Raw genomic sequence first — 15,783 nt, 5'->3', positions numbered from 1 at the left:
GAAGTTAGACGCATCGGGGGTCCTAAAATAAATTCCGTGAGATACAAAATTTATTTTTATAGACATATTTTTTAAAATATATATCATTTTTAATTTTTATATGAAAATAAAGATAACTATGATACTAAAATTCTGGTCGGAGGGAAATTAATGCTCCTGACACATCATACGTGTACGTGCCATGACCATTAATCTTTTATTATATTGATTATTAAATTTGCTACTGTGTCACATGTGAAAAGACACATGTATGGCAGTGATTTAGTCAGTCTTGGTGCAAATTGATTCTTAGATAACAATTCGTTGAGACGATTTCATTAATCATATTTTATGAAAAAGATCTTTTAATTTATTTGGATCATTTGTGAGATTCTAATTAATTACTGGTTGTAATAATTTTATAGTTAAGTTATAAATTTCAAATTTATTAACCTTCAGCGATAATTCGTCAAAAAGACTAAAAAAGAAATGGTATGTAGACTAAAATCCTGAATTGAAAAAAAACAAGATAAAATATGAAATATGTACAAGTTAAAGGGACTGAAATATTATTTTTTCCTGATTAATTACTTTTATTAAAATGGTGTGTTTAGTACAAGAGATTGCTCAGAATTGTTGTTATTCTTGTAAAACCAGTGTTTTTTTAGCTTTTTTTTTAATAAACCTAGTGAATCTACTATCCAAAGGACCAGGTGACATTAGCTCAAGGAAACTAAACCCACGTCTGCCCTTTGTTTTCCATATCATGTCAATATTTTTTTTTATGTTATGTCAGCATTTTCTGATTATATCATATAAGTATTTTTCAGTGTCATATCAGCGATAAAGCCAAAATAGACGAAAATTAAAAATTTATTTACCAAAATCAAATTTTTAGAATTTAGTAGACCAGGTTTCAAAAAAAAAAGAATTTAGTAGACCAAAATCTAAAATTGAACAAGTCAGTGGACCAAAAAATAGTCTCCTTAAATTCAAATAATTTTTTTTTGGTATTAGTGAAAATTATGATGACTCAATGGAGGAATTGATTAATGACTATAATAAATTTAACAAAAACAATTGTGAAACTATTTCACGGGTCAATTTTGTGATACATATTTTCAACCCGACCCAACTCATGAAAGAATATTACTTTTCACAATAAATATGGATCAAATTGACTCGTCTCACAAATATAAACACGTGAGACTATCAGAAGAGAACAACTCAAACAAATTTCGGGTAAAACCATTTTGTGTCTTTTACTTTATTTAATCTTATGTATTATAATATTATTTAATATAATGAATATAAATCATGGGCAATTATATATAATATATTTATAATGCGGGAAAACTTTTTATTTACCTGAATTTATAAAATACCCGATGCATAATTTATTGTATTATTTATTTTGGATCGTCGATCATAAATGATAAAAGTAAACAACGCTAACCCCTTGCCCAACGTCCCCTGTCGCATTTTGGTTGCATTCTTGGAGCTTCGGATATAGCTTCGGATACTCTTGTTTCCAAGCTTTTGAGCCTTCACGAATGTTCTCACATAGTCACATATACATCCTTTTATTATTCCGTCTTCATCTGCTAACTTTAAGCATCAGAATGGTCACGTCGGACACATTTTCGGCGCTCATTCAAGAGTTCACGTCCTTGTTTGCATGTTATATTTGAAGTCGTATCCTTTGCTCATCTTCCCAAACAAAACTATTGTCGAATACATATATATATATACACACACTATGGTTGGTTAAATCATATCTATTTTTGGGATACAAATAAGAACTGATTTTTAAAGTAATAAAGCTATTTATTTTTTGCCCAACTTCCTTGATGCAAATCACAGCCCTGCACAAAGCTAGGAGATATTTTTGATACCTCGTGTTGTTCGTATTTGTAGAGTCGATGAAACACATCTCCACCACATCTAACCCCAACTTGCACCTTCAATTTCCCAGTAATACCCATCTTGCAAATATGTGAGTGTTGGGCTCTACCCTTTTGAAAAAAACAGATTTTTTTTTTTTGGTTAAATCATGCAATTTGTAAATATTATGCCGGTTTCCAAATTTGCTGATGCCAAGGGAATTTGGCAGCAGAATGCAAGAAATGGTGATGATGGAAGGTCGTAGTTAGCTAACCAACCTGCCTCATTGGATAGAAGCCGCGATAAATAAATAATGAGTCGCGATATTCAGTAACCAGATCACACCAAATAATTTTTCAAAATACTTCTTATTATGTATACTCTGATATGAATCTCATATGATTCAATATTTCTTAAAATTCAAAATTTATTTGTGTTTGTTCTCCGATAGTCTATCCTGAGATACATATTTGGTTGACTGCTTGACCAGAGGCGGAGCCAGGATTCAAAATTACCTGGGGCTGACTCCGTCCCATATGGAATTTAATAAAATAAATAATTAAATAAAAATTTAAAATAAAAAAATTGTAAACATTGACTTCATGAAAACATAGAACAAGTGTATTTAATATTTAATACTTTCAAAAACATGGAGCTAAAACACTACTGAAGTTGTGCTCTTCGATTCTTTTTAAAATAAAACTCATTAATTATTAAATCGTTATCAATTTTTTCAACCAAATCTCGTTCGATGTCGATGGTTTTCCTTTTCTTCATTCTTGAGTTTCTTTTCTCATTGGCGCCGTCTACAACATAAAATGTCACTTTAGTTTAACTTATTATGGCTAACTGAATCAAATCAACATTACCAACACTAAATAATTGTTACTTTAATCCAATAAATCTCGTACAATTATAATTATTCAAAAACAATTGCGAAGTTAACATTTGACAATCTTAAGACATAATATATTTAAATATAAAATTTTTACAGCCTTATAAGTTCGAAAATCATATTTACATAATTCTGAATTTTTCAAAAATTCCTACAAAATTCCATAAATTCGCATTGATATTTTCTATAGCATCTAAACATCCAAATAATAAATAATCAACACTAAAAATCGACAATCCCCAATATAAAATTTGGAAATTCAAAATAATGCTCAAATAAATTCCAAAAAATTATAATGCCATCAATCGGCTCAAATATAGTACTTACAATCAACAATTTAATATATATCAATTATCAGAATTCAAAAAAACCAAAATACCCAAATTTCGAAACACTAAAATCTGAAATTACCTTTAAAATTCGAAATCTAACTAAGAACAACAAGAACGAACTGTAGAAAGTCTAACAGTAAGATTTACTCATGATTTTCGGTAAAAACGAAGACCGATTGACGACGGCTGATTTCAAGACGACAAAGAAACTTCAAACTTTTGGTATTAAAAGAAAGCTTATGCCGTGGATTTTCCGAATTTATAATCGATTTTGAAAAATGACGATCGATAATGAAGTTACGACCATTTGAAATAATGAAAATTGTGAAAGTTTGAGAGAAAATAATAGAGATGAGGTATGAGACAAGTGAAAAAAAAAATTAAGTTTTGGGGCTAATCAATAAAATTTTTAAAATAAACAATATTTAATTTTATTTTTTAAAAAATTAGGTGGGGCTGGAGCCCAACCCAGCCCCTAATATACCTCCGCCCCTGTGCTTGACTAAAACAAATTAGCTAGGTAAGATCACTTTGTATATCAAAACTTACACACACACACACACACACACACACACACACACACACACACACACACACACACATATATATATATATATATATATAATATCGAATCAGATAGTTTCATCAGGCAGATCCAAATCAAGAAAGAATGCAATGACACAATTACTGGATGATCAGTATGTGCTGTAGACTCGACCGCTCGAATCAAAACCGAAACTATTTTCCAGAAGTGTTGGAATCAAACCAGTTTTTCAATTCTCGAGCTGTTTTCAATATTAAGTACCAACTGTGTTTCGTTTTTCCTTTTAGTTGACATCACTTGCAATGAACGATAGGATACTAAAATCCATGCAGCAGTTCAAATATGTATAATTTATCCTGTAATATATTTTAGGGCGAATGGCCTTCATATTTTCTTGAGAGCTAGAGTCATCTGTTAAATTATTTCTCTAGATTTTCTGTGTTTCTAATCCCAAATGAAACTACACCAGAAAATCACAATCATGCTCTTGATTAAATATGAAAAACGAATACGGAAGCGTACCTGAATCTTTAGCCATGGTTTATAGCGGTTTTGATCTTCCAAAATGTAGAATTTCCTTTTTGGTTCCTAATTCTCTCTGTTGATGGGGATATAAAGAGATATCTTTTACGTTTCTTTTCTACATTTGGGGACCATTACCTTACTGCATTTATTAAGCAGTTACATAACGTTTGCCTATTTCTAATTTAGCCCCTACATCAAATTAGAAATTCTGCATATGGTATCCACAATAAATATTCATGACATTTATGCCCTAAGTCAAATTCTTTATTTTAAAATAGATCACATAATGTTTGACTTGTTATAATTGATGACCATATACATTCATTTAATTATATAAGTGTCCCAAAAATACTAACAATCTCCCACTGGACACATATACAATATAATGAATATGATATCCTTAGTGTGCACATGTCGTGTCATCAAATCTGAGGACATTCCTAACAATCTCGTCCATTAATCATATTGACATAGGATCAAAGCGGTCTTAATTGTATCAATCACAACTAAACTCATCCATGGTCACGTACATCAACATCACTAAATGACATAGATCAAACATGAATTAGTGGCATGAAAATTACATGCAAGGTGATCTGTTCATGTTAATTTTCAACTGGTCCTACTCAACTATAGTGAGATCAAACTTTTAAACATAATTGTACAAAGTGTAATGAACTGAATAATACTTCATTTCTGATCATAATAAAAATACATAAATAACTGTCTATAAAACAACCAAACTACAAACTCCCACTCAAACTAGAGATCATCCATCTCTACGACACCCATACGAGCAGTATGCTCATGAAAGACATTAGGCGGCAAACCCTTTGTCAAGGGGTCCGCTACCATGGAGTTTGTACCTAAGTGTTCTATAGAAATCTGTCCACTTTGTACCCTTTCTTTCACAACAAGAAACTTGATGTCAATGTGCTTCGACTTTGTCGAGCTCCTATTGTTGTTGGAATATAATACAGCTGATCTATTGTCACAAAATAATCCAAGGGGTCTTTCAATCCCTTCCATAATACGCAGCCCAGTGACAAAGTTCTTCAGCCATATCGCATGATTTGATGCTTCGTAACAAGCAACAAATTCTGCCGCCATAGTGGAGGAAGCTGTAAGTGTCTGTTTGGCCCTTCTCCAAGAAATAGCTCCACCAGCTAACATAAAAATGTAACCCGAAGTGGATCTCATACTGTCTTGGCATCCCGCAAAATCGGAGCCAGAATACCCAATGATCTCAAGATGATCTGACCTCCTATATGTGAGTATGTAATTCCTAGTTCTTTTCAGGTATCTCATAACCCTTTTGGCTGATTTCCAGTGATCCATACCTGGGTTGCTTAGATATCTGCCCAACACACCTACTATATACGCAATATCCGGACGCGTACAAACTTGAGTATACATAAGACTTCCTACCGCCGAAGCATAGGGAATCTTTTGCATTTCTTGAATTTCAAGACTTCCCTTAGGGCATTGTTTGAGATTAAACTTATCTCCCTTAGCGACCGGGGTGTTTCCTGGTTTACAATCTTGCATGCCAAATCTTTTAAGTACTTTATCGATATAGCTCATTTGTGACAATCCAAGAACACCTCGAGAACGATCTCGATGTATCTGAATTCCTAATACAAATGAGGCCTCATCAAGATCTTTCATCTCGAAATTTCTTGACAATAAACTCTTGGTTTGGTGCAATAAGCCTATATCGTTTGTGGCAAGCAAAATGTCGTCCACATATAGAACCAAAAATATGTGCTTACTCCCACTGAACTTGTGATACACACAATCATCGATTAAATTCCCTTCAAAACCAAATGAGAGAATTATTTCGTGAAATTTATGGTACCACTGACGAGACGCTTGTTTAAGTCCATAGATGGATTTCTTTAATTTGCAAACCATATTCTTTGGGTCTCCCGACACAAAGTTTTCTGGCTGCACCATATGAATTGTTTCATCAATGTCGCCATTGAGAAACGCCGTCTTTACATCCATCTGATGTAGCTCCATATCGAAATGTGCAACAAGTGCCATGATTGTCCTAAAAGAGTCCTTAGTTGAAACCGGAGAAAAAGTCTTTTTATAGTCAACCCCGTATTTTTGAGTAAAGCCTTTTGCCACAAGACGAGCTTTATACTTCTCCACATTACCGTTTGAATCCCTTTTGGTATTAAAAATCCATTTGCAACCAACAGGTTTTGTACCTTCCGGCAGTGGGACAAGTTCCCAAACTTTATTGTCTTGCATTGACTTATACTCCTCATTCATTGCTTCGACCCACTTTACCGAATTGGAACTTTCTGTGGCTTGACGAAAGTTGATAGGATCATCTTCCATCATGCCAACATTATCCTCATGTTCCTGAAGAAATACTACATAATCATCCAAAATAGCACTTCTCCTTTCTCTCGTGGACCGCCGCAATGGCACTTGGACCTCAATCTCTTCTTCAAAAGGTTGTTGAGTTTGTACATCTGGGAGATCAACGATGTCTTGATTTTCTAGAATTCCGATATTATTAATGACCAGAGTGGAATCTTGATCATTGTCTAAAGCAATCGGAATAGGAATCAACTCCTCATTAACCGTATTGGAAGTTGATTCTTCCTCAAAGACAAAGTCCTTTATTTTATTCTTCCCCCCAAACTCAATATCCTCGAAGAATATAGCTGTACCCGTCTCAAAAATTGACCTTGATTTGGGATCGTAAAACTTATAGCCCCTTGATCGCTCAGAATAGCCAATAAAGTAGCTGCTCACAGTCTTGGGATCCAACTTATTCTCATGTGGCCTATAAGGCCTCGCCTCAGTTGGACATCCCCAAACGTGAAAATGCTTCAGACTGGGCTTTCGCCCCAACCAAAGCTCAAAAGGTGTTTTAGCAGCTGCTTTTGTCGGCACTCTATTTAGAATGTATGCTGCCGTCTTTAGTGCCTCACCCCAGAGTGATTCCGGCAAGGATGAATGGCTAACCATACTCCTTACCATGTCTTGTAGAGTGCGATTTCGTCTTTCTGCTACACCATTCATGCTTGGAGAGCCCGGCATGGTGTATTGTGGGACGATACCACACTCCTCTAGGAATTTGGCAAAAGGCCCTGGACGTTGTTCACCCGAACCATCGTACCGACCATAGTATTCACCACCACGATCGGACTTTATTTTCTTTATCCTTTTGTCGAGTTGATTTTCAACTTCAACCTTGAATGACTTGAACACGTCCAATGTTTGAGCCTTTTCATGAATAAGAAATATGTATGCATATCTCGAAAAATCGTCTATAAATGATACAAAGTAGCGTTGATCATTCCAAGAAGGTGTTGGAAACGGTCCACAAACATCCGTATGTATCAATTCTAAGACTTCCGCAGCTCGATATGCACCTAATTTCTTGCTTTTGGTTTGTTTTCCTTTAATGCATTCAATACAGACATTAAAGTCCGTAAAATCAATGGAATTTAAAATTCCATCCGACACAAGTTGTTCAACTCTATTTCTAGAGATGTGACCTAAGCGCTTGTGCCATAATGCACCCGAATTATCATTATTTAGCTTTCATTTTGTACCTTTCGATTCAACATTTAGGGTTTCATGATATGAAGCATTTGTATCAAGCAAATAGAGATTGTCATATTGCATAAGTAAACCAGTTCCAACAACATTAGAATTAATAGATAACATAAACTGATTGTTTCCAAAGGAACAATTGTAACCAGATTTGTCCAAATAACAAACAGAAACCAAATTCCGTCTAAATGACGGTACAACAAAAGTATCCATTAAATCCAAATAGAAACCAGTACAAAGCAACAATCTAAAATGACCAATAGCTTTCACTTCTACCGACTTTCCATCGCCTACATAGATACTTCTTTCAGCATCACTTGGCTTTCGGTAGCTCAGGCAACCCTGCATTGAAATACTGATGTTAGTAGTAGCACCGGAATCTAACCACCAAGTATTTCTAGGTACTGAAGCTAAGTTAACTTCAGAACAAACCAAATTAAGAAATGTACCTTTCTTCTCGCGCCACGCGCGATACTTGGCACACTCCTTCTTCATGTGTCCGGGTTTATTGCAGAAGAAACAAAGGTCACCAACTTTATGTTGTTTCTTCTCACTCGGACCCACAGCATTTACATTCTTTCTTTTCTTGCCCTTGTCCTTAGAGGTGCTTGCCAAATGAGCACTTTCTGTCTTCTCTTGATTCAATCTCTCTTCCTCTTGGACACAGTGAGAAATCAGTTCATTCAAACTCCACGTTTCCTTCTGACAGTTAAAACTGACCTTAAAGTGGTTGAACTGAACTGGAAGAGAAATCAGGATGAGATGCACAAGTAAATCCTCGTGCAAATCCAACTTTAGTGCCTTCAATTTCGAAGCAAGATTAGACATCTCCATGATGTACTCCCTTATGTTTCCCTTGCCCTTATACTTCATTGAAATCAAGCTCTTTAGAATAGTGCTTGTTTCAGCCTTATCGCTTTTGGCAAAGCGCTTCTCGATTTCTGCAAGGTACTCCTTGGCATTGGTGATGTCCTCAGACACTGCACCCCTAAACACCTCCGGAATGGCACGCTTGATGATCATCAGACTCATGCGGTTGGAGCGAGCACACTTCCCAAATATAGCTCTCTCTTCAGAGGAGCTAATTGTCGTAGGAGTAGTGGGTTTTTCCGTCCGAATCGTAAGGTCCATGTCCATGCACCCGAGAACTATCTGAATGTTCTCCTTCCAGTCCTTAAAGTTAGTACCATTAAGGACCGGTACTGAACTTAAGTTGGCAGAAATATTAGCAACATTCACTGAAAGAGAACATTAAAAATAAATAAATAACATGCTCACAATCATAATTATCAATAAAATTCAAAATTAATTGGCAAATCCCATCTCAAGATACCTAGCGCACCATTAATTTCAAGTCTTTGGACAGTAAAATTAACTGCAAGTGATACTCTTGTTGTAATAATCAAACACTAACAATAAGAGTGAGTCTCATGTGAGACCGTCTCACGGGTCATAATCCGTGAGACGGGTCAACCCTACTCATTTTCACAATAAAAAATAGTACTTTTAGCATAAAAAGTAATACTTTTTCATGGGTGATCCAAATAAGAGATCCGTCTCACAAATATGACCCGTGAGACCGTCTCACACAAGTTTTTGCCTAACAATAATGCATGACAAATAACAAACCCCTCTTTGGATTGATTTATTATTCTCATGTAAAATCCTTATAATCGTTACGTGTTTACTATCACAGGTAATTATGTAGTCCGGCCAACTATTTACCTTCCTTTGAGCCGATTAATAATCGCATGAACTTACAAACTTACAAACATTCAAAATTCGTCATGAACAATCTACAAAAGAGAGATCACTTTGGCGACATCTTATTTCAATTAATCCAATCGGAATGATGAACTATAATAATTTTATTATATAGTATGCCAATTAATTGAATTCAATCGAATTAATTAAATAATAATAAAATAAATAAATCCCAAAAATTGAATCATTGGTCAAAGTTGCATGAAAATTAATAGTAGAATAATCAATTTTCCACCAAAAGTTCCTGGGAAGGCTATTATTTCATCCACCATTGACCGATAAACACAAATCATTGAGGATTTCATCAACAGAGAAAAAAAAAATTGGAAGATCACACCAAAATTAATTTTTTTTTTTTTTTATTCTCAAATCAAGAACAAGATTAATGGTGCTCTGATACCAATTGTTAAATGATTTCTCTAGATTTTCTGTGTTTCTAATCCCAAATGAAACTACACCAGAAAATCACAATCATGCTCTTAATTAAATATGAAAAACGAATACGGAAGCGTACCTGAATCTTTAGCCATGGTTTATAGCGGTTTTGATCTTCCAAAATGTAGAATTTCCTTTTTGGTTCCTAATTCTCTCTGTTGATGGGGATATAAAGAGATATCTTTTACGTTTCTTTTCTACATTTGGGGACCATTACCTTATTGCATTTATTAAGCAGTTACATAACGTTTGCCTATTTCTAATTTAGCCCCTTCATCAAATTAGAAATTCTGCATATGGTATCCACAATAAATATTCATGACATTTATGCCCTAAGTCAAATTCCTTATTTTAAAATAGATCACATAATGTTTGACTTGTTATAATTGATGACCATATACATTCATTTAATTATATAAGTGTCCCAAAAATACTAACATCATCTTCATAATTAATTTTAAATAATCTAATCCAATAATGTTACTGTAATTATGTTAATGCGCTATTAAAAACATTCACACGACTCATGTAACCATATATTATTTATTTTGAAATAGATATGTTTGAAAACGATATTAGAAAAATCTTAACCAAATTATTACGATTACTTAAATGATAATATTTCATAAAATATACGGGATAATGAAAAATTCTTGTCGAGTCTCAACTCTCAAAATGTATTTTCGTTTGGTATAATTGTAAGACATTAATTTATTACATATTTTTGTTTCATCCAACATATATAACTTCATCTCAAACTGTACAAATTATTTTAGAGTCATAAATATTTTGTTGTTCATAAATAATAATTTATCATGATATATCATATGCAGAATCTCTGCATGCATGTTGCAGATCAAACAATATAACATGGTTTTAAATAAAATTTATTCCGAATGTAGTTAGAGTTAAGACACTAGCTTGTGTCATCCCAATTCCCAAGCACAATTTGTTGTCAGACAATCACACGCTGTGCTGTGACACTTCGGTGATTTTCTTGCTGTCCGGATTCATCTTCGAAGCAGCTCGTACATTATATATCAGCAGCGTGCATGCAGATATCTTTAACAAGCACACATTTGCACCAACTCCTGTGACATACTTCTTCACACATTAATTCCTATCCACTCAAATATATTAGTTACCTGTATATGGCTTTTTTTATATGTAAATAAAATAAAATAAATCATCCATATTCATATTATAGTAATTCAAATTATATCGTATAAATTGATTAATGAAATTAAAAATACAGTCCATGCTCTGGCATCGATCCCATGTCGTCTTTGCTGCCATGCCCAAATGTCTGTTTTTTAAAAAAAAATTAATAATTCAATTCTTTTGACAGAAGCAACTGGAAAAAAGTATCGACCAAAGTCATCTTCATCTGAAAGTCGTGACTTGTGACTGGCGACGTTTCATGAGTTGCATTATGCGCTTTGTTTGTTTTTCTTTGTAATTTGGTAGCGACTTTTAGTTCTGGTATTCTTGCCTTCTTTATATGATTCTTGACGACAGAAACTGGCTTGAATTGGCAATTCTATTGCACCACATTTCACATAACGGGTTCATATTACTCCAAATTTCAAATTTGGATTTTCCTCGCCCATCGGGACAGGGTTTAGTTTTTAATTTCATCGAAATTATAAAAAGAAAAATTCTGGAAGTGTCTATTCTTACCTTGTTAATAACTAGTTAATAAATGTAGTAATGGATAAATAATTATATGTAGTTTGACCGAATAAATTTATAATGAACATAATTTTACTTTTTTAATAATTAATTAATAAATATAGATAAAAGTTATATTTTAAGCGTAATACAGAAATTTTAAATTGCAATGATTGATCGATATAAGAAATAATTAGTGCATGGATAAATTATAATTACAATTAAACATTTCATTGGATGAGATTAGTGCCTTCTTGACTACAAAACTTTACAACATACTTCCATGACGGGAGATGCATTCGAAAATACTGTTGTATTCACAAAAAAATTAGCATCATTTTTCTAAATCTAAATTTTTGAAAATTTACATCACGTGCTAAAATTAGAAATTTCTCCTAATGGAATAATAATATTAGGTAACTATCATATTCTATATTGGGTCCGTATTAGCGTCAAATTTGACTTGATGAGTTTGAGGTCAAAAGTCCGGTGGAACAACACAATACAATCAATTTGAGACTCCACCAACTTTACTCGATGTTTAAATACCTAAATCCGTTTACGTAGGCCGAACAAATTAAGAATTTTTCTCGAGTCAACTAAATATTATTTACACCTTTGGTTATAAAGTTGACAATAAATTATCTTAAGTACTAGAAAAGCAGTAGATACGCTTTTAACGAAATGCAACACTGATACGACCATTGACTACTCCTCACATGTCTCAAAATAATAAATACACAAAATACTGCATATTCTTACACTAATTCACCTCAAATGGACATTCCCCGCCAACCAATTCACGTCCTCATCTTCCTATGTTTAACCCTCTTTTCTCACATACTACCAGGCCTCGCAGATGATCGTATCGCCCTCCTCCGCCTACGTGCCTCCGTCCGTGGCCGCACCTTTCGATGGAACACAGCTGACACCACCCCATGTACGTGGGAAGGCGTAAAATGTGATGACACGACTAACCGTGTGGTTTCCCTGCGTCTTCCGGGCAGTGGCCTAATCGGGCACCTGCCATCGAGTACCATTGGCAATTTGACGGAACTCAGAGTCCTCAGCCTCCGCCACAACGCCCTTTCGGGTCCGATTCCTTCTGATATAGCTTCATGTTCTCAATTAACTGATCTTCACTTGCAAGGCAACAGCTTTTCGGGTGAGATTCCAGAGAGTTTCTTCACTTTGACAAATCTTTTACGTTTGGATTTAGCAAGAAACGAGTTTTCAGGGGATCTTCCATCTGGTTTTAATAGCCTAGTAAAGATAAGAACTTTGAATTTAGAAAACAACAAGTTCACTGGATCGCTTCCTGATTTGCATAGCCTCAGTAATCTCAGACAGTTCAACGTTTCTTTTAATGGTTTGATCGGGTTGATTCCACGGAGTTTTCATAAATTTTCTGCTCAATCATTTCTTGGAACTTCCCTTTGTGGTGGACCTCTTGTTTCTTGCGCCAAAAACAGGATGTCAGGTGAAGCAGTAGCCGGAATTATTACAGGATCAGCTATTGGATTTCTTCTAATTTTTATGTGTGTACTCATTCTACGGAGAAAATACAACAGTAGAAAAACAATCCCAAGGATACCACCTTCCCCGATGAAGCCATCGGGCTACGAACCCTGGAATCCGAAGTTTATAGCAATGACAGAAGAAAACAGATCAAACAGTACATTTTCAGGCCGAAGCCCTTCAAATGAGAGATTCAAAATTGTCAAAAAGAATGGAGGGCATGACGGATTCGTGTTTTTCGATGGGAAAACTTTCACTTTACAAGAACTGTTCCGGTCTTCGGCTGAGATTTTTGGAAAGGGGAACGTTGGATCAACGTATAAAGCGTATTTAGACACTGGATTTCAGGTGATTGTGAAGAGGTTGAAAAACGTAGGTGTTTCAGAGAAAGAATTCAGGTCGAAAATGGAAGAACTGGGGTCATTGATTCATAAGAATTTGTTGCCGGTAAAAGGGTATTATTATGGCAGAGAAGAGAAGCTTATCATCTACGAGCCTATGTCGAACGGAAGCTTGAATGCTCTTCTTCATGGTTAGCCTCTCTTCTCCATAAATCCTTTTCTTTAATCTTTCATCATGCCTAATATCTTTCTCCCGTTGAGTAAGCACAGAAACGCAAACGAACACTTATAAAATTAAGGTTTGAGTTTAAATTTATCGATATATATCACTATACGCTAGAAAAATTTCACATTTCCTTGCTTGTTTTATACTTACCATGGACTTAAAGAACCCGATCACATGTATACATGTTTCATCATCAGGAACCAACAAGCAGTCACTTTCTTGGGAAATCAGGCTAAGAATCGCCCTCGGTACAGCCCGTGGGATCGAACATCTCCACTCCAGCAGCCCCCGAACCACGCATGGGAACATTAAATCATCCAACATCTTCCTAACAAACTACTACGACCCTCGAATCACCGAATTTGGCCTCACACAACTCGTTCCTCCGGCATCCGCCACAAACGGTTATCGAGCCCCGGAAATAATCGACACACGCAATGCCACGCAGCCTGCGGATGTGTATAGTTTTGGGGTCATACTGCTCGAACTTCTGACGAGCAAATCGCCCGAAGTAGGCGTTGGCTAAGGAAGGGATCAAACTGGCGAGTTGGGTGGAATCTGTTGTTGAAGAGAAGTGGACAATTGAAGTGTTCGATCCCGAGTTGCTTCGGTACGAGAATCTCGAGGAACAAATGGTGCCGCTCTTGTATTTGGCGATTTCTTGCACGTCGCGGTATCCGGAGAAGAGACCATCCATTGCTGAGGTCGTGCGGCGGATTGATGAAATTTGTGGCCGAGAAGTAGAATATTAGAGTTTATGTTCTTTTGTCTTGTAAAAATAACAGATGCATGGTTTATATGTATGTCATTGATTTATTAATGATCAGGTATTTCTTCAATATTTTTAATGATTTTTATGAAATTTATAAGTCTAAAAATATTTAATTTAGAAATTTAGAAAAGTTTAGTATTATTCTGTTTAAACTATTGTAGAATTAAAAAAAGTAACTTGATATCCAAATTTGACTTTTTGAAAACTTTACAAAAATACAGAGATATTAAAAATAGCAATAGAAATGCAAAAATTGAAGTTTAGATACAACTATAAAATGTGAAAAATTATCTATTCAACTTAAATATTTGAATGAATATTTAATTTAATTGTGAAATATCTCAAACTCGTGTACTTACATTCATTTATATTAAAAGAGTAGGTCTCTTGTGAGACGATCTAACGAATCTTTATCTGTGAGACATGTCAATACTACCGATATTCACAATAAAAAGTAATAGTCTTTGCATAAAAAATAATAATTTTTCATAAATGACTCAAATAAGATATTCGACCCACAAAATCGATCCGTGAGACCGTCTCATAAGAGTGTTTGTGATATTAAAATAATATATATGCAAATAATATTTAATTCATTCATAAGTAGATCTATTGTGAAACGGTCTCATGAATCTTTATCTGTGACACGGGTCAACCATACCGATATTCACAATAAAAAGTAATATTTTTAGCATAAAAAGTAATATTTTTTTATGAATGACTCAAATAAAATATCCGTCTCACAAAATACGACCCGTGATATCGTCTCATATAAGTTTTTGACTTCATTCTTTTCTTCTTCCCATAATTTTCTATTTCTTTGGACTTTTAAAAACATATCTTTGCTATTACTAATAATATTTTAAAATCAAATATATGAACATTATTCATTTTATTTTTTGAGTTATGATCACAAAATCTAGCGAAATTTAAATTCTATTTTTTAAAAATTTAATTACACTACGTTATAAGAAAATATAATATTTTATTGATCCATAAATTGAAAATAATACTAATTATTTTTAATAAATAAATTTTTGTTTATATTAATTATTATATAACATTTTATATTTAATTATTTAAAATATATTTAATAATCTATGGTTATAACTAAAAAAACTCAAAATTATTATATAAATATATAATGTATGTGATTGATTAATATATTTATATATTTTTAAAATCGATAAACACATATATAAAGAAAATTGTGTGAAATTAAATTTATCAAAATTTTAAAAATTTATCTAATTTTTTTCCAGGTACACATAATAGTCTTGTTTATTTTTTATTAGAAATATTGTGAAAAACAAAATTG

At 33.9% G+C, this 15,783-nt stretch overlaps 1 pseudogene; it reads left to right on the top strand.

The window, feature by feature from the left end:
* The first annotated feature begins 12,336 nt into the window (after nucleotides 1-12,336).
* On the top strand, nucleotides 12,337-14,509 carry LOC140808973 (probable inactive receptor kinase At1g48480; annotated as a pseudogene).
* The last annotated feature ends 1,274 nt before the right edge of the window (nucleotides 14,510-15,783 follow it).

This window comes from Primulina eburnea, chromosome 13 (genome assembly GCF_022965805.1).
Source record: "Primulina eburnea isolate SZY01 chromosome 13, ASM2296580v1, whole genome shotgun sequence".
Lineage (NCBI taxonomy): Eukaryota > Viridiplantae > Streptophyta > Magnoliopsida > Lamiales > Gesneriaceae > Primulina > Primulina eburnea.
This window is presented reverse-complemented; position numbering and strand designations above follow the sequence as displayed.